Source organism: Anomaloglossus baeobatrachus, chromosome 8 (assembly GCF_048569485.1).
Source record: "Anomaloglossus baeobatrachus isolate aAnoBae1 chromosome 8, aAnoBae1.hap1, whole genome shotgun sequence".
Taxonomy (NCBI): Eukaryota; Metazoa; Chordata; class Amphibia; order Anura; family Aromobatidae; genus Anomaloglossus; species Anomaloglossus baeobatrachus.
Genome location: NC_134360.1, coordinates 99557863 through 99585642, shown reverse-complemented (window position 1 = coordinate 99585642; position 27780 = coordinate 99557863). Strand labels below are relative to the sequence as shown.

Below are 27780 nucleotides of genomic sequence, written 5' to 3'. Positions count from 1 at the left end.
GTAAGGCTGTGTGCACACGTTGCGTTTTTTACCGCGGAAACGCTGCGTTTAGAACCGCAGCGTTTCAGTGGCAAATTGCATGCGTTCAGCTTTCCCAGCAAAGTGTATGAGAAAGCCGAAAAATCAGTGCACACGCTGCGTTTCTAAACGCAGCGTTTTGGATGCCAAAAATCGGTGCGGAAAGAAAAGCAGCATGTCATTTCTTTTGTGCGGTGTGGCTGCGTTCTCTCCCCCATTGAATCAATGATGTGGGTCAGAACGCAGCTACACCGCAGTGAGCTGCTTTTTTGTTGCGGTCCGCGGGCTGTCGGCATGCCAGAACGCAAGCATTTACCTGGAAGTGAGGTCAAGAGGTTTCCTGTTGACCTCACTTCCTGGCAAAGTCCTGGAAAGCCCCCGGTGTCGCCAAAGTGCCCGCCCCGACCCCCCTCCCAAAAATCCAACATGGCCGCGCGCACAGCAGCGCACCGGCCGCAACCTACTCCTATGATTTCTGTCGCATGTGCCTTGAGACATGCGACAGAAAAATGCCCCCCAGGCCCTGCCAGGTCACCCCCTATTCCCCCCGGTATTCCCCCTTACCTGTCCGGTCGCAGCGCTGATCCCCCGCGGCCCCCTCCTCCTTCACAGCAGACGCCGGTCAGTGTGGTCACATGTGCCGAGCAGCTGACAGCCAGCACTGTGTTCAGAGAGCTGTGCTGGCTGCTCGCACTCTGCAGCTGTGACCCGGGGAGAGTGGGTGCAGATTTTTGGCACCCACTCTCCTCAAATGGAGGGTCTGCCCTCCTAGAAAATGGGGGATACGTTCCCTGAACATGCCCCCATATTCTAGAAGGTCCAGAGCCGACGTGGGACGTCCAAATGGATTTCTGTGGACCCATTTTTTCAAATTTTTTGATTAAATTGGAGAACAAGGGAATGATTTGGGGAGTGTTTTTTCTAATAAAAAAATTTGTCATTTTTTTTTGCTTTTGTTTACTGTCAATTAGTTATGTCTGGTATCTGATAGACGCCGTGACATCACTAATTGCTGGGTTTGATGCCAGGTGACATTACACATCTGGTATCAACCCCATTTATTACCCCGTTTGCCAACGCACCAGGGCGCGGGATGAGTTGGGGCGAAGCGGCAGGATTGGCGCATCTAATGGATGCGCCACTTCTGGGGCGGCTGTGGCCTGCTATTTTTAGGCTGGGAAGAGTCCAATAACCATGGCTCTTCCCACCCTGAGAATACCAGACCCCAGCTGTCAGCTTCACCTTGGCTGGTGATCTAATTTGGGGGGACCCCACGTTATTTTTTTTTTTAATTCTTTATTTATAAATTAAAAAAAAAATCCTGGGGAGCCCTCCAAATTGATCACCAGACAAGATGAAGCTGCCAGCTGTGGTTTGCAGGCTACAGCTGTCTGCTTTACCCTGACTGGCTATCAAAAATAGGGGGGACCCCACGCCATTTTTTTCATTTGTTTTTTTTTGATAAATACTAAGCTGGGCAGCCTTTAGTGCCACATGAAAGGTACTAAAGGTGCCAGCTTAGAATATGCAGGCGGGGGTGGGACGTTATATATATTTGACATCCATTCATCCATTGACGCTTTTTTGGCTGTGTGCCCACAATCAGGTTTTGCAGTGTTTTGGGCGCTGAGTGTTTTCCCTGCGTCCATAACGCTGCGTTGTGCAGTAGAAGCACAGTGGAAGGATTTTTGGAGATCCCATGCCCACTGTGCTTCTTTTCTCCGCAGAATAAACTGACCGGTGGCGTGGCTTCCCGAGCCTCAGCATGTCAATTTATGCTGTGGAGACGAGAGTGCTCTCTGCAGGTAGAATAGAGCTAAAGTCCACAGCAGCCTGAACCCAAATCGTGGGCATGGCCAGCTGCGTTCTCCCGTGGACAACACTCACATCTCTGCAGGAAGGCTGACACTGTGTACTAGACGCCGTGTCACTGGATCACGGCCACATAGCCTAAAAGTGAGAATATTGTTGCTACAGCAACATTTTGGGTGAAGTAGCTGTGGATTCAAAATGCTTAATATACTCCTGAATAAAATACTTGAGGGGTGCAGATTCCAAAATGGGGTCACTTGTGGGGGTTTTCTGACGTATAGGTACCCAAGGGGCCCTGCTAATGTGACATGGTGCGCGAAGTTTATTTCAACTTTTCCAAAATTCAAATGGTGCTCCTTCCATTCTAAGCCCTCCCATTTATCCAAACAGAATGTGGAGAAGGAAATGACATCACAGGTTTTTTTTTCCAAAGGTCTGTGTTCAACCAACTTTATTAACACTGACAAGTCTTAAAAAACGCACCTAAAAAAAACGCATGGAAAACGCATGAAAAATGCATGCGTTTTCGATGCGTTTTTCTCAAAAAGCATTGTTTACAATTCTCCCCTCTGCCAGAGGGTGCGTTTTTTTCCGCGCTGAAAAAAAAGCAACGTGTGCACATAGCCTAACTGGTGCTTTGCCCTGTACACCAAACATCTACATGACTTTGCATTGCTGCAATATCACGGTCAAAGCATATGTATTTGTGTAAATATTCACACCCACATATGATGAAAAACTTAAAAAACCCGAATTTTACCTATTTTTAGGTCAAATTTCCCAAAAAGGGTACCCCTAAAATATATTAGTTCTGATATCATTATAAAGAGCACATTTTTCTCTACAAGGATCATTGTTTTTTTTTTTTGGAGTCTCTCAGTTTAAGAAAAGAAAAATGCCACTGAACATGGTGTTATTTATGCGCGTAATGCATTGATTTTGTTTGTTCAGATTCTTATCACGTTACAGAGTTGTATTGTTGCTAGCAATGTCTATTATAATCAAAAACCTATAAACCTTTTTATGAAAAGTTATTGACTAATGATAATAACTAATAATAACTAATCAGTGATTGCTCACGACATGACACAGTTGCAGTCCACACTTTCTTAACAGTAATTATGGAGTATCTCAAGACTCTCATCTATGGGATTCGTCATATCCACTACTTCAGCGATGGATCTGCAGCTCAGTACAAAAATTTCAAAAATTTTCTCAACTTGTGCCACCACAATGCTGATTTCAATATCATCGCTGAATGGAATTTTTTTTGGTACCAGTCATGGAAAGTCGCCCTGTGATGGGATTGGAGGGACAGCAAAGAGGTTGGCAGCTCGTGCCAGTCTTCAACGCCCAACTGAAAACCAAATTCTGACCCCGGTGGATTTATTCAACATTTGCAACAAGCAACTGCATGGAATCAAGTTTTTTTTTGTTCCAAAAGAAAAATTTGACGAAATAGGAGTAGTTCAAGAGGAAAGGTTCAAAGATGGACATACAATTGCTGGAACAAGAGAAAATCACCAGTTTGTGCCAATTGATGACAAAAAGATTCGCATTTCAAGGGTGTCAAATGACCCATCATCTTTCATTGCCCATGTAGATAGATCTGTCAGATCAGAAATGCCTTTTGTGCCAATTGCAAACCTCCAGCCAGGGCAATACATTGCCTGCATTTACGACAGGAACTGGTGGATTGGAAATATTTCTGAAATTTCAGTCGACGACCATGATGCATTAATAAATTTTATGCATCCTCATGGACCAGCTAGCTTCTTTTACTGGCCTGTGAGAAATGATACATGCTGGATTCCCGAGCAGTCAATCATTGCAATAATTCCAGCACCAGCTGCAACAGCAATGGGCCGACAATACAGCTTCTCTGAACCGATTATGTTGCAAATTCAGCAACAATTTCAGACCACTTAGACTGAACATTATGGCTTGGGAACCAACAAAAGATACCCAATATTAGGCTTGGGATCCTAGGCAAAGACACCCACCCTCAGGCTTCGGAACCTGCGATAAAGAGACCGCCCGCGGCTGGCCTTGCACGGCTATCGGCCATGGCTCCTTGGCGATGGGGCTGCCAATTCCCGAAAGACAGCATTATTACAATTCTTAATAGGATTATAATACCAATTCTTAGGGAATTGGTTGTGGTATAACCACCATGGACCAACGCAAGGGTTTGAATAGTGCAGTTACCATTCATTGCGTATTAATAAATAACACCAAGTTCAGTGGCATTTTTCTTTTCTTAAACTGAGAGACTCCAAAAAAAAAAAAAAAACAATGATCCTTGTAGAGAAAAATGTGCTCTTTATAATGATATCAGAATTAATATATTTTAGGGGTACCCTTTTTGAGAAATTTGACCTAAAAATACGTAAAATTCGGGTTTTTTAAGTTTTTCATATGTGGGTGTGAATATTTACACAAAAACATATGCTTTGACCGTGATATTGCAGCAATGCAAAGTCATGTAGATGTTTGGTGTACAGGGCAAAGCACCAGTTACTATTGGTTTTTGGTCTTGAGTTATATATGGGCAAAGTTAGGCATAAATTTTATGCGAGGCGTTTTACAAGCTACTTTGACACAAAATTGCGGCCGAAATATAGTTTTGTCATAGCCGGTAATAATTTTATCGTGTTTAGCAGCAAAAGTTGAGCTAGTATGCCAAATTTCAGCATCATAGCCACTATAGAACTCTAATGGCTATGTGCCAAAGTTTGCAAAATCCTCTTAGCTGAAGCCGCAGGCTTGGTGGAACCTCCAGTGAAAGGTCAACAGTGCCCAATGTATTTGAGATCTGGCCCTAAAAATTTACAGAACCTCTTTTCAAACATACATGTACATCCTTCTAAATTTTCAGCAAAATCGGAGAAGGTCAAGTGGGGATGATTTTTAAAACTGGTCCACTTGACATGGAATGACCCCTTAGTCTATTAGATCTTGCAGGAGGCAGGAGCCACCTTTTTAGGCATTGATAAGACTTCTACTTTTACCTCAGGACAAATGAAGGAATACAATGACACTTACAGTGTGTATATACAGTACAGACCAAACGTTTGGACACACCTCATTTAAAGAGTTTTCTTTATTTTCATGACTCTGAAAATTGTAGATTCCCATTGAAGGCATCAAAACTATGAATTAAAACATGTGGAATGAAATACTTAACAAAAAAGTGTGGAACAACTGAAAATGTGTTATATTCTAGGTTCTTCAAAGTAGCCAGCTGTTTTTTACTGCTTTGCACACTCTTGCCATTCTCTTGATGAGCTTCAAGCGGTAGTCACCGGAAATAGTTTTCACTTCACAGGTGTGCCCTGTCAGGTTTAAGAAGTGGGATTTTTTGCCTAATAAATGGGGTTGGGACCATCAGTTGTGTTGTGCAGAAGTCTGGTGGATATACAGCTGATAGTCCTACTGAATAGACTGTTAGAATTTGTATTATGGCAAGAAAAAAGCAGCTAAGTAAAGAGAAATGAATGACCATCATTACCTTAAGAAATTAAGGTCAGTCAGTCCGAAAAATTGGGAAAACTTTGAAAGTGTCCCCATGTGCAGTGGCAAAAACCATCAAACGCTACAAAGAAACTGGCTCACATGAGGACCGCCCCAGGAAAGGAAGACCAAGAGTCACCTCTGCTGCGGAGGATAAGTTTATCCGAGTCACCAGCCTTAGAAATCGCAGGTTAACAGCAGCTCAGATTAGAGAACAGGTCAATGTCACACAGAGGTCTAGCAGCAGACACATCTCTAGAACAACTGTTAAGAGGAGACTTTGTGCAGCAGGCCTTCATGGTAAAATAGCTGCTAGGAAACCACTGCTAAGGACAGGCAACAAGCAGAAGAGACTTGTTTGGTCTAAAGAACACAAGGAATGGACATTAGACCAGTAGAAATCTGTGCTTTGGTCTGATGTGTCCAAATTTGAGATCTTTGGATCCAACCACCGTGTCTTTGTGCGACGCAGAAAAGGTGAACGGATGCACTCTACATGCCTGGTTCCCATCGTGAAGCATGGAGAAGGAGGTGTGATGGTGTGTGGGGGGGGGGGGCTTTGCTGGTGACACTGTTGGGGATTTATTCAAAATTGAAGGCATACTGAACAAGCATGGCTACTACAGCATCTTGCAGCGGCATGCTATTCCATCCGGTTTACGTTTAGTTGGATCATCATTTATTTTTCAACAGGACAATGACCCCAAACACACCTCCAGACTGTGTAAGGGCTATTTGACTAAGAAGGATAGTGATGGGGTGCTACGCCAGATGACCTGGCCTCCACAGTCACCAGACCTGAACCCAATCAAGATGGTTTGGGGTTAACTGGACCGCAGAGTGAAGGCAAAAGGGCCAACAAGTGCTAAGCATCTCTGGGAACTCCTTCAAGACTGTTGGAAGACCATTTACGGTGACTACCTCTTGAAGCTTAACAAGGGAATGCCAAGAGTGTGCAAAGCAGTAATCAAAGCAAAAGGTGGCTACTTTGAAGAATCTAGAATATAAGACATATTTTCAGTTGTTTCATACTTTAAGTATTTTATTCCACGCGTTAATTCATAGTTTTGATGCCTTCAATGTGAGTCTACAATTTTCAGAGTCATGAAAATAAAGAAAACACTTTGAATGAGAAGGTGTGCCCAAACGTATTGTCTGTACTGTATATATATATATATATATATATATATATATATATATATATATATATATACATATATACATATATACATATATACTAGCTTCGCCCGGGTTCGCCCTGTTGTTAACAAAATAGAATGTATTAACAAAAATGTATTCTGCACACAAAAACCACAAAACAAATAGATAGAAATGTAATTATTAAAAGGCAAAAACTAAGCTAATAGAAGCATTTCACAGCATATATTTCAACACCCCAGATACTCCACACAGATTTAACTAAATTGGCCAAGTAATGTGCTCCGTCTGTCTCTTTACCCATCTGTCTCTTTCCCCGTATGCCTGTCTCTTTTTTTGTCTGTCTCTATCTCTCTGTTTCTTTCCCCATCTGTCTCTTTCTAGCTCTGTCTCTTTCCCAGGTCTGTCTCTTTCCCCGTCTATCTCCCCGTCTCTTTGTCTGTGTTTTTTCCTGTCTGTCTCTTTCCCTGTCTGCCTATCTCTATTTCTCTGTCTCTTTCCCCGTCTGTCTCTATCAAGGTCTGTGTCTTTCCCCATCTATCTTTGTCTGTCTCTCTGGCTGTCTCCTCCTTCCCTGTCTGCCTGTATCTGTCCCTGTCTGCATGTCTGTCTGTCTCTTTCCAGGTCTGTCTCTTTCCAGGTCTGTCTCTTTGAAAAACCGTAAAAAATTATCATTAAGGGATGATTGAAACAGAAAACCGTGAAAAAAAACCTTAAAAAAACCTTATTTAATTTAGATTAAAATTTGATATCCCACATATAACAAATCACACACAAAAATACATAGAAATACACAGAGCAAAAGTGCTGCAGTGCAGAGCGGGATTGGTCAGATGCCCTCAAACTTTTCCCTACCTTGCCGCGGAGGTTGGCACCCTAAATGAACGTAGTGGCGCCCCCGCTCAACGTCGGTTCGCCCTCCTCTCCCTGCACTAGATTAGAGTGCAGCTAGTCTGGGAGTATAGGAGTGCACAGAATAGTCACTGCACTGCAGTTATAATCAAAAAATACAAGTCAAAAACGGTCAGGATTATAGCCTATTGACAATTTTGACATTCAATAAATAGAGGTGTGACCCTACATAGAAAAGGCTCATGTGGTATCCACTCTTTATAATAAAAAGAATGCCTTTAAAGGACAGTTAGTCCACCAGAAAAATTATGGATCATAAAGTGCAATAGTGCTATATAATCAAAGGAAGCCTTAAAGTACTATGCATACTGATATGTAAACTCTCCACTCAATTGATATAATAGCAGCATATGATTTATACAGATCTTTTAAAGTGCCGTGCATGCAGTAGCAATTATTTGCTCAAAAAACTCTGTTGTGCCAATGAAAGCATCACTTAATGTGAGTGTCAGATCTTCAGGCTCCTATACAGCAAGTATACACAAATATACAAATACCCAGCATTCATAAAGATATGGAATGAAAAGATGCACCCCACTGCAAGTCAATTCACAGCAGAAAACGTAACTACAATATAATCAATATAATGTTTCCACTGGCTAAAGTGATACTTAGCTTTAGCGCAGATTTTGAACAAATCACCAGTCAGTCACACTTCAGCCAAATCGCTGGTGGCCAAGAGAAAAAGGGTTGGCTCAGGAACCGTTTTCCCGACGCGTTTTCCCCGGCTCAGAATCCTGCCGGGGTTCTTCAGGGGCTCCCACAATGGGGTACAGGACACAGGCCACAATCTGCCATTCTGCTCCGGTCCTAGTCCCCGCTTCTGCGCGTGGGATCAAATGAGCGTTCTTTTAAAAAATGGCGCTTGCCGACATCACCGGAAGTGACGTTAGCGGAAGTTCCGTCCAGGAGGAACGCTCCATGCGCTCCACAGAAGGCAATTCCAAAACTTCCGTAATCACAATGGATACGTCACTAAGGATGACGTCAGCGGAAGTCGCACGCCGGTGGAACGCACCATGCGCTCCACATCAGCGTGCCTCCGTGATCTCTATCAAGGTCTGTGTCTTTCCCCATCTAACTTTGTCTGTCTCTCTGGCTGTCTCCTCCTTCCCTGTCTGCCTGTCTCTGTCCCTGTGTGCATGTCGGTCTGTCTCTTTCCAGGTCTGTCTCTGTCTGTCTCTTTCCCAATCTGTGTCTGTCTCTTTCCCCGTCTGTCTCTCTCGGTCTGTGTCTGTCTCTCTCTGTCTGTCTCTCTCTGTCTCTCTCTCTCCCTGTCTCTCTCTCCCTGTCTCTCTCTCCCTGTCTCTCTATCCGTCTTTCTCTCTGACTCTCTATCCGTCTCCCCACCGACATCTTATTACCTCACATATAAGCTTCTTATACTATGAATGTCTTTTGTTCCTATAGCAACCAATCACAGCTCCTACTAATAACCTGTAGTTCCAGGCTCCATTTACTTTAATGGAGGCATGTTTTTGGAGAGCAACTGTAAAACACGGGGTTAAATTTTCCTGTCAAAACATAGTCTACGATGTTCCCTGGGTCACATGAGGTGTCTGTGCAAAATTTCGTGATTGTAAACGCGACGGTGCGTATACACTTTCCATTTCACTTTTTCTCCATTATGTAGATAGGGGCAAAATTGATTGGTAAATTGGAACGCGCGGGGTTAAAATTTCGCCTCACAACATAGCCTATGACGCTCTTGGGGTCCAGACGTGTGAGTGGGCAAAATTTTGTGGCTGTAGCTGCGACGGTGCAGATGCCAATCCCGGACATACACACACATACATACACACATTCAGCTTAATATAATATATATATATATATATATATATATATATATGAAGGGAATTTTGTTTACTTACCGTAAATTCCTTTTCTTCTAGCTCTAATTGGGAGACCCAGACAATTGGGGTGTATAGGCTATGCCTCCGGAGGCCGCACAAAGTACTACACTCAAAAGTGTTAGGCCCCTCCCCTTCTGCCTATACACCCCCCGTGCTCCCACGGGCTCCTCAGTTTTGGTGCAAAAGCAAGAAGGAGGAAAAATAATTATAAACTGGTTTAAAGTAACTTCAATCCGAAGGAAAACTCGGAGAACTGAAACCATTCAACATGAACAACATGTGTACACAAAAAAACAGGGGCGGGTGCTGGGTCTCCCAATTAGAGCTAGAAGAAAAGGAATTTACGGTAAGTAAACAAAATTCCCTTCTTTTTCGCTCTATTGGGAGACCCAGACAATTGGGACGTCCAAAAGCAGTCCCTGGGTGGGTAAAATAATACCTCGTAAGAGAGCCGTAAAACGGCCCTTTCCTACAGGTGGGCAACCGCCGCCTGAAGGACTCGTCTACCTAGGCTGGCATCCGCCGCAGCATAGGTATGCACCTGATAGTGCTTCGTGAAAGTGTGCAGGCTCGACCAGGTAGCCGCCTGACACACCTGTTGAGCCGTAGCCTGGTGCCTCAAAGCCCAGGACGCTCCCACGGCTCTGGTAGAATGGGCCTTCAGCCCTGAGGGAACCGGAAGCCCAGCCGAACGGTAAGCTTCGATAATTGGCTCCTTGATCCACCGAGCCAGGGTTGATTTGGAAGCCTGTGACCCTTTACGCTGGCCAGCGACAAGGACAAAGAGTGCATCCGAGCGGCGCAGGGGCGCCGTACGAGAAATGTAGAGTCTGAGTGCTCTCACCAGATCTAACAAGTGCAAATCCTTTTCACATTGGTGAACTGGATGAGGATAAAAAGAGGGTAAGGAAATATCCTGATTGAGATGAAAAGGGGATACCACCTTAGGGAGAAATTCCGGAACCGGACGTAGAACCACCTTGTCCTGGTGAAAAACCAGAAAAGGGGCTTTGCACGACAACGCTGCTAGCTCAGACACTCTCCGAAGAGAAGTGACTGCTACTAGAAAAACCACTTTCTGCGAAAGTCGTGAGAGAGAGATATCTCTCATTGGCTCGAATGGTGGTTTCTGAAGAACCATCAGCACCCTGTTTAGATCCCAGGGTTCTAACGGCCGCTTGTAAGGTGGAACGATGTGACAAACTCCCTGCAGGAACGTGCGTACCTGTGGAAGTCTAGCTAGGCGCTTCTGGAAAAACACAGAGAGCGCTGAAACTTGTCCCTTAAGGGAACCGAGCGACAAACCCTTTTCCAGTCCAGATTGAAGGAAGGACAGAAAAGTAGGTAATGCAAATGGCCAGGGAGAAAAACCCTGAGCAGAGCACCACGACAGGAAAATTTTCCACGTCCTGTGATAAATCTTGGCGGACGTTGGTTTCCTAGCCTGTCTCATAGTGGCAATGACTTTTTGAGATAACCCTGAAGACGCTAGGATCCAGGACTCAATGGCCACACAGTCAGGTTGAGGGCCGCAGAATTCATATGGAAAAACGGCCCTTGAGACAGCAAGTCTGGTCGGTCTGGTAGTGCCCACGGTTGGCCGACCGTGAGATGCCACAGATCCGGGTACCACGACCTCCTCGGCCAGTCTGGAGCGACGAGGATGGCGCGGCGGCAGTCGGCCCTGATCTTGCGTAACACTCTGGGCAACAGTGCCAGCGGAGGAAACACATAAGGGAGCTGAAACTGCGACCAATCCTGAACTAAGGCGTCTGCCGCCAGAGCTCTGGGATCTTGAGACCGTGCCATGAACGTTGGTACCTTGTTGTTGTGCCGGGACGCCATTAGGTCGACGTCCGGCAACCCCCAGCGGCAACAGATCTCCTGAAACACGTCCGGGTGAAGGGACCATTCCCCTGCGTCCATGCCCTGGCGACTGAGATAATCTGCTTCCCAGTTTTCCACGCCTGGGATGTGAACTGCGGATATGGTGGAGGCCGTGGCTTCCACCCACATCAAAATCCACCGGACTTCCTGGAAGGCTTGTCGACTGCGTGTGCCGCCTTGGTGGTTGATGTATGCCACCGCTGTGGAATTGTCCGACTGAATTCGGATCTGCTTGCCTTCCAGCCACTGCTGGAACGCTTTCAGGGCAAGATACACTGCCCGAATTTCCAGAACATTGATCTGAAGCGAGGACTCTTGCTGGGTCCACGTACCCTGAGCCCTGTGGTGGAGAAAAACCGCTCCCCACCCTGACAGACTCGCGTCCGTCGTGACCACCTCCCAGGATGGGGGTAGGAAGGATTTCCCCTTCGATAATGAAGTGGGAAGAAGCCACCACCGAAGGGAAGCTTTGGTCGCCTGAGAGAGGGAGACGGTCCTGTCGAGGGACGTCGGCTTCCTGTCCCATTTGCGTAGGATGTCCCATTGAAGAGGACGCAGGTGAAACTGCGCGAAAGGGACTGCTTCCATTGCTGCCACCATCTTCCCCAGGAAGTGCATGAGGCACCTCAAGGGGTGTGACTGGCCTTGAAGGAGAGATTGTACCCCTGTCTGTAGTGACCGCTGCTTGATCAGCGGAAGCTTCACTATCGCTGAGAGGGTATGAAACTCCATGCCAAGGTATGTGAGCGATTGGGCCGGTGTCAGATTTGACTTTGGAAAATTGATGATCCACCCGAAACTCTGGAGAGTCTCCAGGGTAGCGTCGAGGCTGTGTTGGCATGCCTCTTGAGAGGGTGTCTTGATCAACAGATCGTCCAAGTACGGGATCACCGAGTGACCCTGAGAATGGAGGACCGCTACTACAGTAGCCATAACCTTGGTGAAAACCCGTGGGGCTGTTGCCAGGCCGAATGGCAGTGCCACGAACTGCAGGTGTTCGTTTCCTATGGCGAAGCGCAAGAAGCGCTGGTGCTCTGGGGCAATCGGAACGTGGAGATAAGCATCTTTGATATCGATCGATGCAAGGAAATCTCCTTGGGACATTGAGGCGATGACGGAGTGAAGGGATTCCATCCGGAACCGCCTGGTCTTTACGTGTTTGTTGAGAAGTTTCAGGTCTAGGACAGGACGGAAAGACCCGTCCTTCTTTGGGACCACAAACAAGTTGGAGTAAAAACCGTGGCCCTGTTGATGAAGAGGAACAGGGACCACCACTCCTTCTGCCTTCAGAGTGCCCAGCGCCTGCAGAAGAGCCTCGGCTCTCTCGGGAGGCGGAGAAGACCTGAAGAATCGAGTCGGGGGACGAGAGATGAACTCTATCTTGTAACCGTGAGACAGAATGTCTCTCACCCAGCGGTCTTTTATTTGTGGCAGCCAGGCGTCGCAAAAGCGGGAGAGCCTGCCACCGACCGAGGATGCTACTAGAGGAGGTCGAAAGTCATGAGGAAGCCGTCTTGTTAGCGGTGCCTCCAATGTTCTTTTTAGGACGTGACTTAGACCGCCATGCATCAGAGTTCCTTTGTTCTTTCTGAGACCTTTTGGACGAGGAGAATTGGGACCTGCCCGCGCCCCGAAAGGACCGAAACCTCGCCTGCCCTCTCCTCTGTTGGGGAATGTTCTGTTTGGGCTGGGGTAAGGATGTATCCTTTCCCTTGGATTGTTTGATGATTTCATCCAGACGCTCGCCAAACAGCCTGTCGCCAGAAATTGGCAAACTGGTTAAGCGCTTTTTGGAAGCAGAATCTGCCTTCCATTCCCGTAGCCACAAGGCCCTGCGGAGTACCACCGAATTGGCGGTCGCCACCGCCGTACGGCTCACAGAGTCCAGGACAGCATTAATAGCGTAAGACGCAATTGCCGACGTCTGGGTGGTAATGGATGCCACTTGTGGCGCGGCCGTGCAAGTGGCTGCTTCAATTTGCGCTTGACCTGCTGAGATAGCTTGCAGCGCCCATACGGCTGCGAATGCTGGGGCAAAAGAAGCTCCGATAGCTTCATAGATGGATTTCAACCAGAGCTCCATCTGCCTGTCAGTGGCATCTTTGAGCGAGGCCCCATCTTCCACTGCAAGTATGGATCTAGCCGCCAGTCTGGAGATTGGAGGATCCACTTTGGGACATTGAGTCCAACCTTTAACCACGTCCGGGGGGAAAGGATAACGTGTATCCTTAAGGCGCTTAGAAAAACGCTTATCTGGACAAGCATGGTGATTCTGGATTGCCTCTCTGAAATCAGAGTGGTCTAGAAACATACTCTGTGTCCGCTTGGGAAACCTGAAACGAAATTTCTCCTGCTGAGAAGCTGACTCCTCCGCCGGAGGGGCTGAGGGAGAAATATCCAGCAACTGATGGATGGACGCAATAAGATCGTTCACTATGGCGTCCCCGTCTGGAGTATTAAGATTCAGAGCGCTCTCAGGATCAGAATCCTGATCAGCTGTCTCCGCATCATCAACCAAAGATTCCCCCCGCTGAGACCCTAAACAATATGATGTCGAGGGAAATTCTAAGCGAGCCCGCTTAGTCAATCTGGGGCTGGGGTCTAAGTCAGAACCCTCAGACTGGGATGTAGGAGATACCCCGGGAGGACATTGTTGGTCCAACTGAGGGGGGCCCGGGAACAACGATTCAACAGGGTCCCGTTGCTGAGATACCGGCCTGGACTGCAAGGCTTCTAGTATCTTAGCCATAGTCTCAGAGAGTTTAGCAAACTCAGTCCCCGTCACCTGGACAGTGTCAACAGGTGTCTCCCCCTGGGCCCCTCTTAGCATAGGCTCCGGCTGAAGAAGTGGCACAGGGGTCGAACACTGCACACAATGAGGGTCAGTGGAACCTGCCGGTAGTGGGGTCTTACAAGCGGCGCAGGCAGCATAATAACAACCTCCACTCAAAAATATTATGTATTGCAAAGTGTGCACAGTACCAACATTCCAAGCTGTACTATTGAAAAAATGAGATTTTTGGCAAAAAAATTGCAATTTTTCGAGCCACCCCGCCAACGTCACGGCAAATCTCCTGGGGCAGTCCTAACACTAAAATATTTTTATTTAAAGTGTGCCATGTGGCCTCACATATGCAAAATTAGGACTGCACAGCACGTACCTTGTGCTTTTCAGTCACCGTCTCCATGACTGATTCATGGTTGTGGGCGGGACAGGCCCGAGCACATGCTGCTTAGAATAAATAGCCAGTGGACGGGGTTGGATGGCCAGTGTGAACAGCCACCAACCGCCAAAAATCAGGACAGATGGAAAAATAAACATGAGGTGCACTGCAAGATGAGAACCAACTGGGACCCTATATAACAAGAAAAAACAGCATAAAAACAACCTCCACTCAAAAATATTATGTATTGCAAAGTGTGCACAGTACCAACATTCCAAGCTGTACTATTGAAAAAATGAGATTTTTGGCAAAAAATTGCAATTTTTCGAGCCACCCCGCCAACGTCACAGCAAATCTCCTGGGGCAGTCCTAACACTAAAATATTTTTATTTAAAGTGTGCCATGTGGCCTCACATATGCAAAATTAGGACTGCACAGCACGTACCTTGTGCTTTTCAGTCACCGTCTCCATGACTGATTCATGGTTGTGGGCGGGACAGGCCCGAGCACATGCTGCTTAGAATAAATAGCCAGTGGACGGGGTTGGATGGCCAGTGTGAACAGCCACCAACCGCCAAAAATCAGGACAGATGGAAAAATAAACATGAGGTGCACTGCAAGATGAGAACCAACTGGGACCCTATATAACAAGAAAAAACAGCATAAAAACAACCTCCACTCAAAAATATTATGTATTGCAAAGTGTGCACAGTACCAACATTCCAAGCTGTACTATTGAAAAAATGAGATTTTTGGCAAAAAATTGCAATTTTTCGAGCCACCCCGCCAACGTCACGGCAAATCTCCTGGGGCAGTCCTAACACTAAAATATTTTTATTTAAAGTGTGCCATGTGGCCTCACATATGCAAAATTAGGACTGCACAGCACGTACCTTGTGCTTTTCAGTCACCGTCTCCATGACTGATTCATGGTTGTGGGCGGGACAGGCCCGAGCACATGCTGCTTAGAATAAATAGCCAGTGGACGGGGTTGGATGGCCAGTGTGAACAGCCACCAACTGCCAAAAATCAGGACAGATGGAAAAATAAACATGAGGTGCACTGCAAGATGAGAACCAACTGGGACCCTATATAACAAGAAAAAACAGCATAAAAACAACCTCCACTCAAAAATATTATGTATTGCAAAGTGTGCACAGTACCAACATTCCAAGCTGTACTATTGAAAAAATGAGATTTTTGGCAAAAAATTGCAATTTTTCGAGCCACCCCGCCAACGTCACGGCAAATCTCCTGGGGCAGTCCTAACACTAAAATATTTTTATTTAAAGTGTGCCATGTGGCCTCACATATGCAAAATTAGGACTGCACAGCACGTACCTTGTGCTTTTCAGTCACCGTCTCCATGACTGATTCATGGTTGTGGGCGGGACAGGCCCGAGCACATGCTGCTTAGAATAAATAGCCAGTGGACGGGGTTGGATGGCCAGTGTGAACAGCCACCAACCGCCAAAAATCAGGACAGATGGAAAAATAAACATGAGGTGCACTGCAAGATGAGAACCAACTGGGACCCTATATAACAAGAAAAAACAGCATAAAAACAACCTCCACTCAAAAATATTATGTATTGCAAAGTGTGCACAGTACCAACATTCCAAGCTGTACTATTGAAAAAATGAGATTTTTGGCAAAAAATTGCAATTTTTCGAGCCACCCCGCCAACGTCACGGCAAATCTCCTGGGGCAGTCCTAACACTAAAATATTTTTATTTAAAGTGTGCCATGTGGCCTCACATATGCAAAATTAGGACTGCACAGCACGTACCTTGTGCTTTTCAGTCACCGTCTCCATGACTGATTCATGGTTGTGGGCGGGACAGGCCCGAGCACATGCTGCTTAGAATAAATAGCCAGTGGACGGGGTTGGATGGCCAGTGTGAACAGCCACCAACCGCCAAAAATCAGGACAGATGGAAAAATAAACATGAGGTGCACTGCAAGATGAGAACCAACTGGGACCCTATATAACAAGAAAAAACAGCATAAAAACAACCTCCACTCAAAAATATTATGTATTGCAAAGTGTGCACAGTACCAACATTCCAAGCTGTACTATTGAAAAAATGAGATTTTTGGCAAAAAATTGCAATTTTTCGAGCCACCCCGCCAACGTCACGGCAAATCTCCTGGGGCAGTCCTAACACTAAAATATTTTTATTTAAAGTGTGCCATGTGGCCTCACATATGCAAAATTAGGACTGCACAGCACGTACCTTGTGCTTTTCAGTCACCGTCTCCATGACTGATTCATGGTTGTGGGCGGGACAGGCCCGAGCACATGCTGCTTAGAATAAATAGCCAGTGGACGGGGTTGGATGGCCAGTGTGAACAGCCACCAACCGCCAAAAATCAGGACAGATGGAAAAATAAACATGAGGTGCACTGCAAGATGCCTGTGTTTTGGCACCCCTGCCTTTTGTGGGCGCCATGCTATAGTTTTCCTTGAGTTACACAAAAGGGTATATAGCCAGAATGCACTGTGCTCATACAGTGTAAAGTATATATGATACACAAATAATGTACCAATACACTACAGCACCATGGGGCTAGCACCAACAGGTGCTGCTTACCAGCCGCCTAAAGCGGTTGTGAGGCCACCAGAGACCGTGTCTGGGTCTCCCAGGACTTGTCCCTCTTCTGCAGCATCGGTGGAGCTGACCGGAATGGCTGCGGCGTCCTGACGAGATGAGGGAGCTGTGGGCGTGGCCGAGAAAGAGCGCGAACTGGTGCTCACACCGTGCACAGTGAGGGGGGTGGAGTATGTAAATCATACTCCAGCCCTCAGAGCTGCTCGCTCCGTGCAGCGTCCCGCCCTTCCCCCTGCCTGTCAGGGCTGAGGGCGGGAGAAAAGTAAACTAGGCCGCAAGGAAGCCGGGGACTCTAGTAATAAACGCGGTCGCCGTAAAAGCGCGGCCGGCGTGAAAGTCCCCGGCGAACTACAAGTCCCAGCCGCGCCGCAGTGTCCCATGGCAGCGGCGGTTAGTGCGGTAGCCCTTACATATAAACACACTCAGCGACGCTGAGTGTGTAATGGCACATATAGACCCGGTCAGCGCCGCGGTCCCCGGTGCACTAGCACACCCAGCAAAGCTGAGGTGATGCCGTGCGCGGTCCCCACAGGGATACAGAGTACCTCCAAGATGCAGGGCCTGAACAATACTCGGCTCCTATCCATCAGGCTCCACAGGAGTTGTGGATGGAGCACGGTCTCAGTGCCTGGAGACCGGTAAGATCCCACTTCACCCAGAGCCCAGAGGGGGATGGGGAAGGAAAGCAGCATGTGGGCTCCAGCCTCCGTACCCGCAATGGATACCTCAACCTTAACAACACCGCCGACAAGAGTGGGGTGAGAAGGGAGCATGCTGGGGGCCCTATATGGGCCCACTTTTCTTCCATCCGACATAGTCAGCAGCTGCTGCTGACTAATCTGTGGAGCTGTGCTGTGTGTGTCTGACCTCCTTCGCACAAAGCAAAAAACTGAGGAGCCCGTGGGAGCACGGGGGGTGTATAGGCAGAAGGGGAGGGGCCTAACACTTTTGAGTGTAGTACTTTGTGCGGCCTCCGGAGGCATAGCCTATACACCCCAATTGTCTGGGTCTCCCAATAGAGCGAAAAAGAAATATATATATATACATACACACACATACACATACATACATACATACACACACACACACAAACATACTAGAAGGTGGCCCGATTCTAACGCATCGGGTAGTCTAGAATTTATTGTGTAGTTAATGTATGGTTTTTGTTATACATATAGAGGTTGTTGTGTGTAGTTGCCAGTGTTTGTGTAGGGCGCTGTAAATGTTCTGGGTGTTGTCTGGGTGTGGGGGTGTATGAGAGCGGTGTTTGTGTGTTGCGTTGTGTGTGTTGCGTTGTTTGTGGAGCGTTGTGTGTCTGCAGCGGTGTGTGTGTGTTTTGGAGAGGTATGTTTTGTGCAGTGTGTGTGTGTGTGTGTGTGTGTGTTGGAGGAGTAGTCCTGGGGAGTGAGGAGTATAATAGGAGGAGTAGCCCTGGGGAGAGATGAGTATAATAGGTGGCGTAGTCCTGGGGGGGAGGAGTATAATAGGAGGAGTAGTCCTGGGGGGAGAGGCGTGTGTAATAGGAGGAGTAGTCCTGGAGGGAGAGGAGTATAATAGGAGGAGTAGTCCTGGGGGGAGAGGCGTGTGTAATAGGAGGAGTAGTCCTGGAGGGAGAGGAGTATAATAGGAGGAGTAGTCCTGGAGGTGAGGAATATAATAGGAGGAGACGTCCTGGGGAGAGAGGAGTATAATAGGAGGAGTAGTCCTGGGGAGAGATGAGTATAATAGGTGGAGTAGTCCTGGGGGGGAGGAGTATAATAGGAGGAGTAGTCCTTTTCTTTATTTTCAGGACTCTGAAAATTGTAGATTCACATTGAAGGCATCAAAACTATGAATTAAAACATATGGAATGAAATACTTAAAAAAGTGTGAAACAACAGAAAATATGTCTTATATTCTAGATTCTTCAAAGTAGCCACTTTTTGCTTTCATTACTACTTGCACACTCTTGGCATTCTCTTGATGAGCTTCAAGAGGTAGTCACCGGAAATGTTTTTTTAACAGTCTTGAAGGGGTTCCCAGAGATGCTTAGCGCTTGTTGGCCATTTTGCCTTCACTCTGCGATCCAGCTCACCCCAAACCATCTCGATTGGGTTCAGGTCTGGTGACTGTGGAGACCAGGTCATCTGGCGTAGCACCCCATCACTCTCCTTCTTAGTCAAATAGCCCTTACACAGCCTGGAGGTGTGTTTGGGGTCATTTTCCTGTTGAAAAATAAATGATGGTCCAACTAAACGTAAACCTGATGGAATAGCACGCCGCTGCAAGATGCTGTGGGGTAGGCATACTGGTTCTGTATGCCTTCAATTTTGAATAAATCCCCAACAGTGTCACCAGAAAAGCACCCCCACACCATCACACCTCCTCCTCCATGCTTCATGGTGGGAACCAGCCATGTAGAGTCCATCCGTTCACCTTTTCTACAAAGACACGGTGGTTGGATCCAAAGATCTCAAATTTGGACACATCAGACCACAGCACAGATTTCCACTGATCTAATGTCCATTCCTTGCGTTGTTTAGCCCAAACAAATGTCTTCTGCTTGTTGCCTGCCCTTAGCAGTGGTCTCCTACCAGCTATTTTACCATGAAGGTCTGCTGCACAAAGTCTCCTCTTAACAGTTGCTCTAGAGATGAGAAGGTGTGTCCAAACTTTTGGTTGGTACTGTATACATACATATACATATATATATATATATATATATATATATATATATATATATATATATATATATATATATATATATATATATATATATATATATATACATATACATATACATATACATATATATATATATATATATATATATATACATATATATATATACCCAAACACATACACACACACACACACACACACACACACACGGTATATGTATTGTTTTAGCTCAATACACAAACAGAATGATAACATAACACACGTGAGGTCTATTCCATACAGGTGCTGCATGAAAACACAGGTCCGGCTGACGGACATCATTCAATGCCGCTGCTACATTGTAGCGCGATGCAGAGTAGTGGGGTCACATTGTCACAAGGAAGTTTAAAAAAAAAAAAAGTTATGACTTTTGGCAACCTGCTTGTCAGTGTAGCATACTCATGTTGCAATGTGACCCTATTCACTTGCTTTCTGCTGCTATGTACTGTAGCAGCAATATACATTGATATTGTGCCGCACAACCTGTGCCAGGTCTAAACTCACCATATAAATCCAGCCTTAGCAAAATTTTGTAATACAGTTAGGTCCAGAGATATTTGGACAGTGGCCTCTGCATGACGCTATTCTTTATTTAAAATGAAACAACTGAGATGCAATTGAAGTGTCGAGTTTCAGGTTTAATTAAAGGGGTTGAACAAAAATATCCTATGAAACGTTTAGGAATTGCATTTTTCTACAAGGGAAACATTTTTTTTCAAAATCCAGCGGAAAAAGAATCCTTATCTTCAAGTAAAAAAATATAAAAACTTTTATTTCATAATTGCATTAAAATCCAGCATTCCACAATATGGGGCAAAATGATGGGGGTGATAGTCACACCGGTCTATGCATTTCAGCGTTCACTCACGCCTCAACATGGTTCAACATTATAATAGACATTTTACCTACTATTTAAAAAGGAAGTATTCACTATTCACATGAAATAAAGTGAGGATCAATTAAAACAGGGGTGTAAACTCCCTAACGGAGTGTATACTCCCCAACACTACACGCCCATCAATTCAGGATCACATTTTCAATAATACATTATATCATACAGGAAAACCAAATATATACATGAATAGAAATTAGTCGACTTAAATATCCATACAAATATATCTTAAGAACTATTTAAAGGGGTTATCCGGCTTCTTTGACTTTTTTTTTTTTTATTTCCCTATTGGGCTACATTGGGGCAGGTAAGTAGATAGAGAGCACTTACCTGCCCTGCTGTCAGCCCCTCTCCCCCGGCTCAGAGCGGTCATGTGACCGCTCCTGCCGCGATTTTGCTGCTTCCGGTCATTTCATGTCAAAATGGGCAGGGCCATGTTGACATGCAAATGTGGAACAGCATGTTGCCGCCCTGCTGGGCTGTACAGTGCGAGGAGTGCCCGCCCCCTTTCCTGCACCCTCACACACATTGCCCCGCACCTCTTTTACTCTCCAGTAACCTCCCCCTGCACTGCTGTGGGGTCCGTGACCTGGGGGAGGGGCCTGGCGGCGGCTGCCGAGGTGTCAGCGCCAGCACCAGGCCCCCTGCCCAGGATCGCACATTCAAATGTACCGGCATCGCAGATCACAGATGCCGGTACATTTGAAAGTGCTGATGAGAAGCAGCGCAGCGCTGCTTCTCATCACTGTCCCTCCGGCTGTCTGTGCTCTCTTCAGCACAGCGGTGACGTCACTACTGTGCTGATATGTCCAGAGCACAGACAGCGCGCGAACGTGCAGGAGCGGTGGGGACCGAGGACGGGTGAGTATGTACTCCCTACATGTGTTCCCTATGGGGGGGGGGGTGCGCAGAGCCATATGTGTGCGTGTGCAGAGCCATGTGTGTGCGTGTGCAGAGCCATGTGTGTGTGTGTGTGCGGTGCAGAGCCATATGTGCGTGTGCGATACAGAGCCATATGTGTGCGGTGCAGAGCCATATGTGTGCGTGTGCGGTGCAGAGCCATATGTGTGCGTGTGCAGAGCCATATGTGTGCGGTGCAGAGCCATATGTGTATGTGTGCGGTACAGAGCCATGCGTGTGCGGTGCAGAGCCATATGTGTGCGTGTGCGTGTGCGGTGCAGAGCCATATGTGTGCGGTGCAGAGCCATATGTGTGTGGTGCAGAGCCATTTGTGTACGTGTGCGATACAGAGCCATATGTGTGCAGGTGCGGTACAGAGCTATATGTGTGCGGTACAGAGCCATATGTGTGCGGTACAGAGCATACGTGTGTGGTGCAGAGCCACATGTGTGCGTGTGCGGTGCAGAGCCCGATGTGGGGCTGTTATTTGCAATGCTGTAGTGATACCAGGTCAGGTGCTGGGGAAGAATACTGACAGGGAATGTGTGTGCAGGGGGCGGGCAGATGGCGAGGCTGGACACTGGGGTGGGTGGTGACAGCTCTGACTGAGGTTTTGCACAGGAAGTGGTCATGTTTGCTGGATCTGAATGTAAACAAGAGCTGCAGAGAATAAAGGGATAATTCAAGAGGAACAAAAGTTAGAAAACAAAAAATAATGTAGGTGTGATTTATATGACAATACAGCACAGATAAACTCAAAAAGTTTTGTTAAGCTAATTTCGGACAACTCCTTTAAATATTTTATATTACAGTGAGTACTCCGCAATTCATTGTTCATCCTGGCAATATAAGAAAATAAAATTTCTTATTCATAATATACAAATAATTCTTGTTTGAATGTTAAAAAAAAATCTATTTTAAAAATGTTAAAAATTTTAAAATCTGAATTTAAAAATAAACATAATAGAGATCTATCCGCTTTCTCTTTTAAAGGGAAAGAAAAGGTAATTAAACCATCTAGGGGTGGCCATCACAAGGCGGAAACTTTTAAACTGCGAGAGTTATTGGATATTTACTCTAGGTAGTTGCATGCCCGAGGGATTGAACTGGAGACAAGACTTGATTATGTGCTACTGAGTAGCAACGTCTATAGTGGCCAATGAAGTGGACTTTTTACGTGATTAACTTCCCTATTTATACCTACAGATAATTTACAACATATATGCATATTTAGATTTTTTACATTCGAACAAGAGTTATTTGTATATTATGAATGATAAGATATTTCATTTTTTGATATTGCCAGGCTGAACAATGAATTGCGGAGTACTCACTGTAATATTCAATATTTAAATAGTTCTTAAAATATATTTGTATGGATATTTAAGTCGACAAATTTCTATTCATGTATATATTTGGTTTTCCTGTATGATATAATGTATTATTGAAAATGTGATCCTGAATTGATGGACGTGTAGTGTCGGGGAGTATACACTCCTGTTTTAATTGATCCCCACCCTATTTTCTGTGAACGGTGAATACTTCCTTTTTAAAATAGTAGGTAAAATGTCTAGTATAATGTTGGACCATGACGAAGGCGTGAGTAAACGCTGAAACGCGTAGTCCGGTGAGACTATCACCCCCATCATTTTGCCCCATATTGTGAAATGCTGGATTTTAATGCAATAATGAAATAAAAGTTTATATTTTTTAGATAAGGATTCTCTTTCCGCTGGATTTTGAACATTTTTTCTTCTTCCAATCATTTTGAACATTTTTTTTCCCCTTGTTCTGGATTGTGTGGCTGGCTTCCTCCCCGTTTCCCTGCAGACTCCTGCATACTGATCTTCTGCAAAGCACTCCACAAGTAATTAAGGACACCGGTAAGCTGGCAAATTTCTGTTTTACATTTTAATTTTTCTACAAGGTCTCCTCATTTCTAAAAAGAAATTGGACAAATTCACTTTACCGTTAATTAAATTGTCATTTTTTAATTATTCATAGACAATCCTTCGAAGACCATGCCTGCCTGATATCTGAAGCCACGGACATCACCAAATGTTGGGTATCCTTTTTTGCAATGCTATACTACGCCTTTACTGCAGCAGACTTCAGTTGTTGCTTGTTTGTGGGTCTTTCTGCCTTTAGTTTTTTCCTATTCATGTGAAATGCAGCTCGATGGGGTTGAGATCTGGTGATTGACTCAGCCATTGCAGAATATTCCACTTCTTTGCCTTAAGAAAGATTTGGATTGCTTTTGCAGCATTGACCATCTGTACTGTGAAGGATTGTCCAATCAACCTTTCTGCATTTGGTTGAATCTGAGCAGAATTAAAGCCATGTACACTTCAGAATTCATCTGGCTGCTTTTGTCTTCAGTCACATCATCAATAAACACTGGTGACCCAGGGCCATTGGAAGCCATGCATGCCCATGTCATCACACAGCCAGAGATTATGTGGTGCGCTTTGGATCATGAGCCGCTCCTTGCCTTCTGCATACTTTCTTCTTCCAATCATTTTGGTACAGGTTCATCAGAACAGAGTGGCTTCTTTAGATGTTTTTTTTGACAAAGTCTAAGCTGGCTTTTTTATTTTTAAGGCTGATTGATAGTTTGCACCTTGTGGTGACCCCTCTCTGTATTTGCACTCAGGAACTCTTCTCTTTATGGTAGACTTAGATATTGAAACACCTACATCCCGGAGAGTGTTCTACACTTGGGTGGATGTTGTGAAGGGGGTTTTCCTTCACTAAGGAAAGGATTCTGTGATCATCCATCGCTATTATCTTCCATAGACATCCAGGTCACTTTGAGTTCCCATTCTCTCCAGTGTGCTCATTTTTTTCCCCAGAATATACCAGAGTCTTGATTTGGCTACCCCTAACATTATTGCTCGCTCTATGATGGATTTTTTTTTTCAGCCTAGTGATGGTCTGTTTTTCCTCCATTGAGAGCTCAATTGAGAGCTTCTATGACCGCATGTTGTGGGTTTAAAACAAAAGCTTCCAAATTCAAATGCCCCAACTGGAGTCAGCTCCAGACCTTTTAACTGCTTAATTGATGATGGTTTAATGAGGGAAAAGCCCATGTAGCCCATTAAATAGCTTTTAAGATAATTGTCCAATTACTTTTGGTCCCTTGAAAAGAGGCAGCTACATGTTATAGAGCTGTAATTCCTAAACCCTTACTCAAAATCAGGATGGGAATACCCTCAAATTAAAACTGAAGGGGTCATGGCTTACGCATGGCCAGGTAGGAAGCAGAATTTCTAAGCTCCTGCATCCCGACGACCATTACCCCAAACAAAGAAACACTAATCTGCCTAGGCTCCAGCGATGGGCAAGAAGAAGCAGGAGGGCGAGGGATGGCAGTGGAGGGTGAGCGAGGCGACATCACCCACTTTTTCGAGACTTCGGGCACAGGCGGCGGTTCAGGAACCAAGATAGCGCTGCAGCATCCCACAGCTGCTGTGCGGACGCTGGAGAAGGCTGTGGCCCCCACAGCGAACCCCAACCAGGATGCGTGCAAGCCTCCGTGCGGTGGACAGAGGACTATAAGTACACCACAGAACCGGGGTTCCCCTCCTTCCCCCCCACTCCATCACCAGAACTCTCCAAGAAGTAAGCACTCTCCCCCTCAAATCACCACAGAGAGTGCAGGCCAGGACTTGAGGGGAGCTGGAGCTAGGGGAATGAGCACACAGAAGAGCCCTCAAGAGGATTTGGACAGGAAGAGGCACACATAAGGGCCATCCCCATCAAACAGAAGATGGATCTCCTCCTGAGCAGAATGGAGAGTTCACATAAAGAGGACATGTCTGCACTTAAAAGGGGAAATACAGCACATTGGCTGATGCATAGAGGCTGTTTAGTCAGCACAGGAGCAAATATTCCATTACTGAGAGGATCACCAGCAGGCCCACCAGGAACACTCCATCCAGCTGGGGGACATCCTGAACCATCTTGATGACACTGACAGCAGGCACAGGCGAAATAATCTGTGGATCAGGGGCCTGACTGAGGAGGTGGAAACTGCAGAGCTTGAGCCATGAGCTCAGAAGTTCTTTGGGAATTTGCTCCAATCTAAGCCAGGATCACATATTGAACTGGACAGGATTCATAGAGCCCTGGGTTCCCGGTCCACCAACTCTAAACACCCAAGAGATATCATTTGCAGGGTCCACTTTTACAAGGAGAAGGAGGCCATCTTGAGGAATTATAGGGATAAAGGCCCCTGCTCGTATTAAGGTTCCCCTCTCCTCATACTCCCAGACCTGGCCCGTAGGACCCTGCAGCTCCACAAAACCCTTAAACCTTTCCTGGAGATACTCATATCTAGGGGCATCCTCTACAGATGGGGTTACCCATTCTAACATATCGCCAGGAAAGATGGGAAAATCTACAACCATGCGGTCCTTGTTGTTCCTCCCAAAATTCCTCGGGACCTTCAAACTGCCCATGGTGAAGATGCCAGACTGGCCGTTATCATGCCGCATGTCCCCCATACACCCCAGAGACACCTGTCATCCTGCTCGCAACAGGAAGGGACGAAATGGAGGCTCTCCGACCACCCCTACAACCTAACCACCTACATAGGACTGTGATCAACTATTATATCCGGTTGTTGCCTCTTGGATAATTGGTCCATGCACAGGGGTAGTGGTGTCCCTGTTTCTATGACCCAAAAGTTTATCAACAGCTATGGCCCTCAGTGGGACTGGTTTCTCTATGTGCTTTGGAAACGCTCGAGGGCGCATAGCAATGTCTTTTGAGTGTACATAATGTGTTCACTTTAGAGCGTTGTTGTTAATTAACACTAGAACTACTGAGGTAGTCATTTTGACTACTTTGCACCATGTATTTCTATATAGGTGTCACGAGTCCAGTAGTTCTAGTGTTAAATGCAGTATATGTTACATGTTGCATATAGTCTCTGTATAGTTAGAGCCAGTAGGCTCCAACCACTTACATATGGGATGTATGGAGCTCTCTCCTGATCTAGGGTTTCCTCGTTTCCCCGCAGTAGAGACTGCAGCAAAGGTGCTGCCCTAGACGAAAGTCTTTGTAGTGTTTAGAGAGGATATATTATCCTCTATTTCTAAAAGTGTTCTTCTGAGCTATCTTTCTTCTTGCTTTTACTTTCTGTACTTCTCTTCTTTCAGTCTCCCCTTGAGTACATGTTGTGCCTTCCATGGGCACCCTGACCTTCTGTACCTATAATGCATGGGGTTTCAACAAACCCGAAAATAGAAGTCAGATTCTTTATCGCCTGCACAAAAAAAAAAAAAAAAAAAAAAAAAAAGAGTCCAGGTCGTGATGCTCTAAGAGACACATTTTTTGGCTGCAAATGTACCCAATTGTAACTCTACATTATATCCAGCTTGGTATCATGGACCACATCCCTCGTGTAAGGTGTGTGGTGTGTCCATAGCCTTTCACAAATCACTTTCCCCCGAGGTGCCAGACATGGACCCCGAGGGCTGCTACATATTTCTCCAGATTTCCTATTTAAAAAGTGCTACACCTTAGCTAACATATATTTTCCCAATCAAGGGCAGGTGTAGTTTGGATCCAAGGTACTGAGGAAGTTGGCGTCCTTTGCCAGTGGATCAAAGATAAACCTGGAGAGCGATTTTAATCTCATCCTGGATCCATCTATCGACTCTTCTACAGGTAGGACCTCTGCTACAACGCAATCTGTTGCCTAAAAAAATACCTTTTGACTCTAGGAGTGGTGGACTTGTGGAGGGTGTTGCACCCCGGGGTCAGAGACTTTATCTACCATTCAGTGGTCCACAATAGGTATTCCAGGCTGGATCAACTTTTTTTCTCCCAGGACCTGTTGGACGATAGCCCGAAAAGCTCTATGGATGTCCCGCTGTGGTCACATTATGCACCGGTGTATGGTGAATTAGGGATCAGAGAGAAGGGCAGGGTGGTACACGTGGAAACTGAATGATAATCTCCTGAAGGACAAGCTGTGTCTAGCTGATATCAAAAGCGCTATCTTGTCTTTCTTGGTAGAGCACAACAGACCCCACACCTGATCCGATCAAGTGTGAGGCCCTTAAAAGCGTCATTCGGGGATTAGGTATCTTGCATGGGTCCAGACTGAAAAAGGACCGCTCTGAACAATTGAGGGATGCCCTGCATCTCTTGGGCGTAAAGGAGACCTCCAACAGGACTCTGGCATGTGACTCCTTGAGAGCAGAAATTTCCGCCGAGGCAACAGATCATATTCCTGCTGGACCAGCGGTACCTCTGCGCTAGGGACAAGCTACGCAGGAACAATTTTGTATTTGGTGATAAGTGCGGCAACTGGCTAGCCAGGACGTTACACCTTAAAATGGTTAAGAACC

General features: G+C 45.9%; 1 protein-coding gene across 2 annotated transcripts in view; it reads right to left on the bottom strand.

Annotated features, from left to right (window-relative positions):
* Nucleotides 1-27780, bottom strand: part of SLC25A17 (solute carrier family 25 member 17) — a 131911-nt gene that overhangs the window by 51733 nt on the left and 52398 nt on the right. The gene's annotated exons all lie outside the window — the stretch shown is intronic.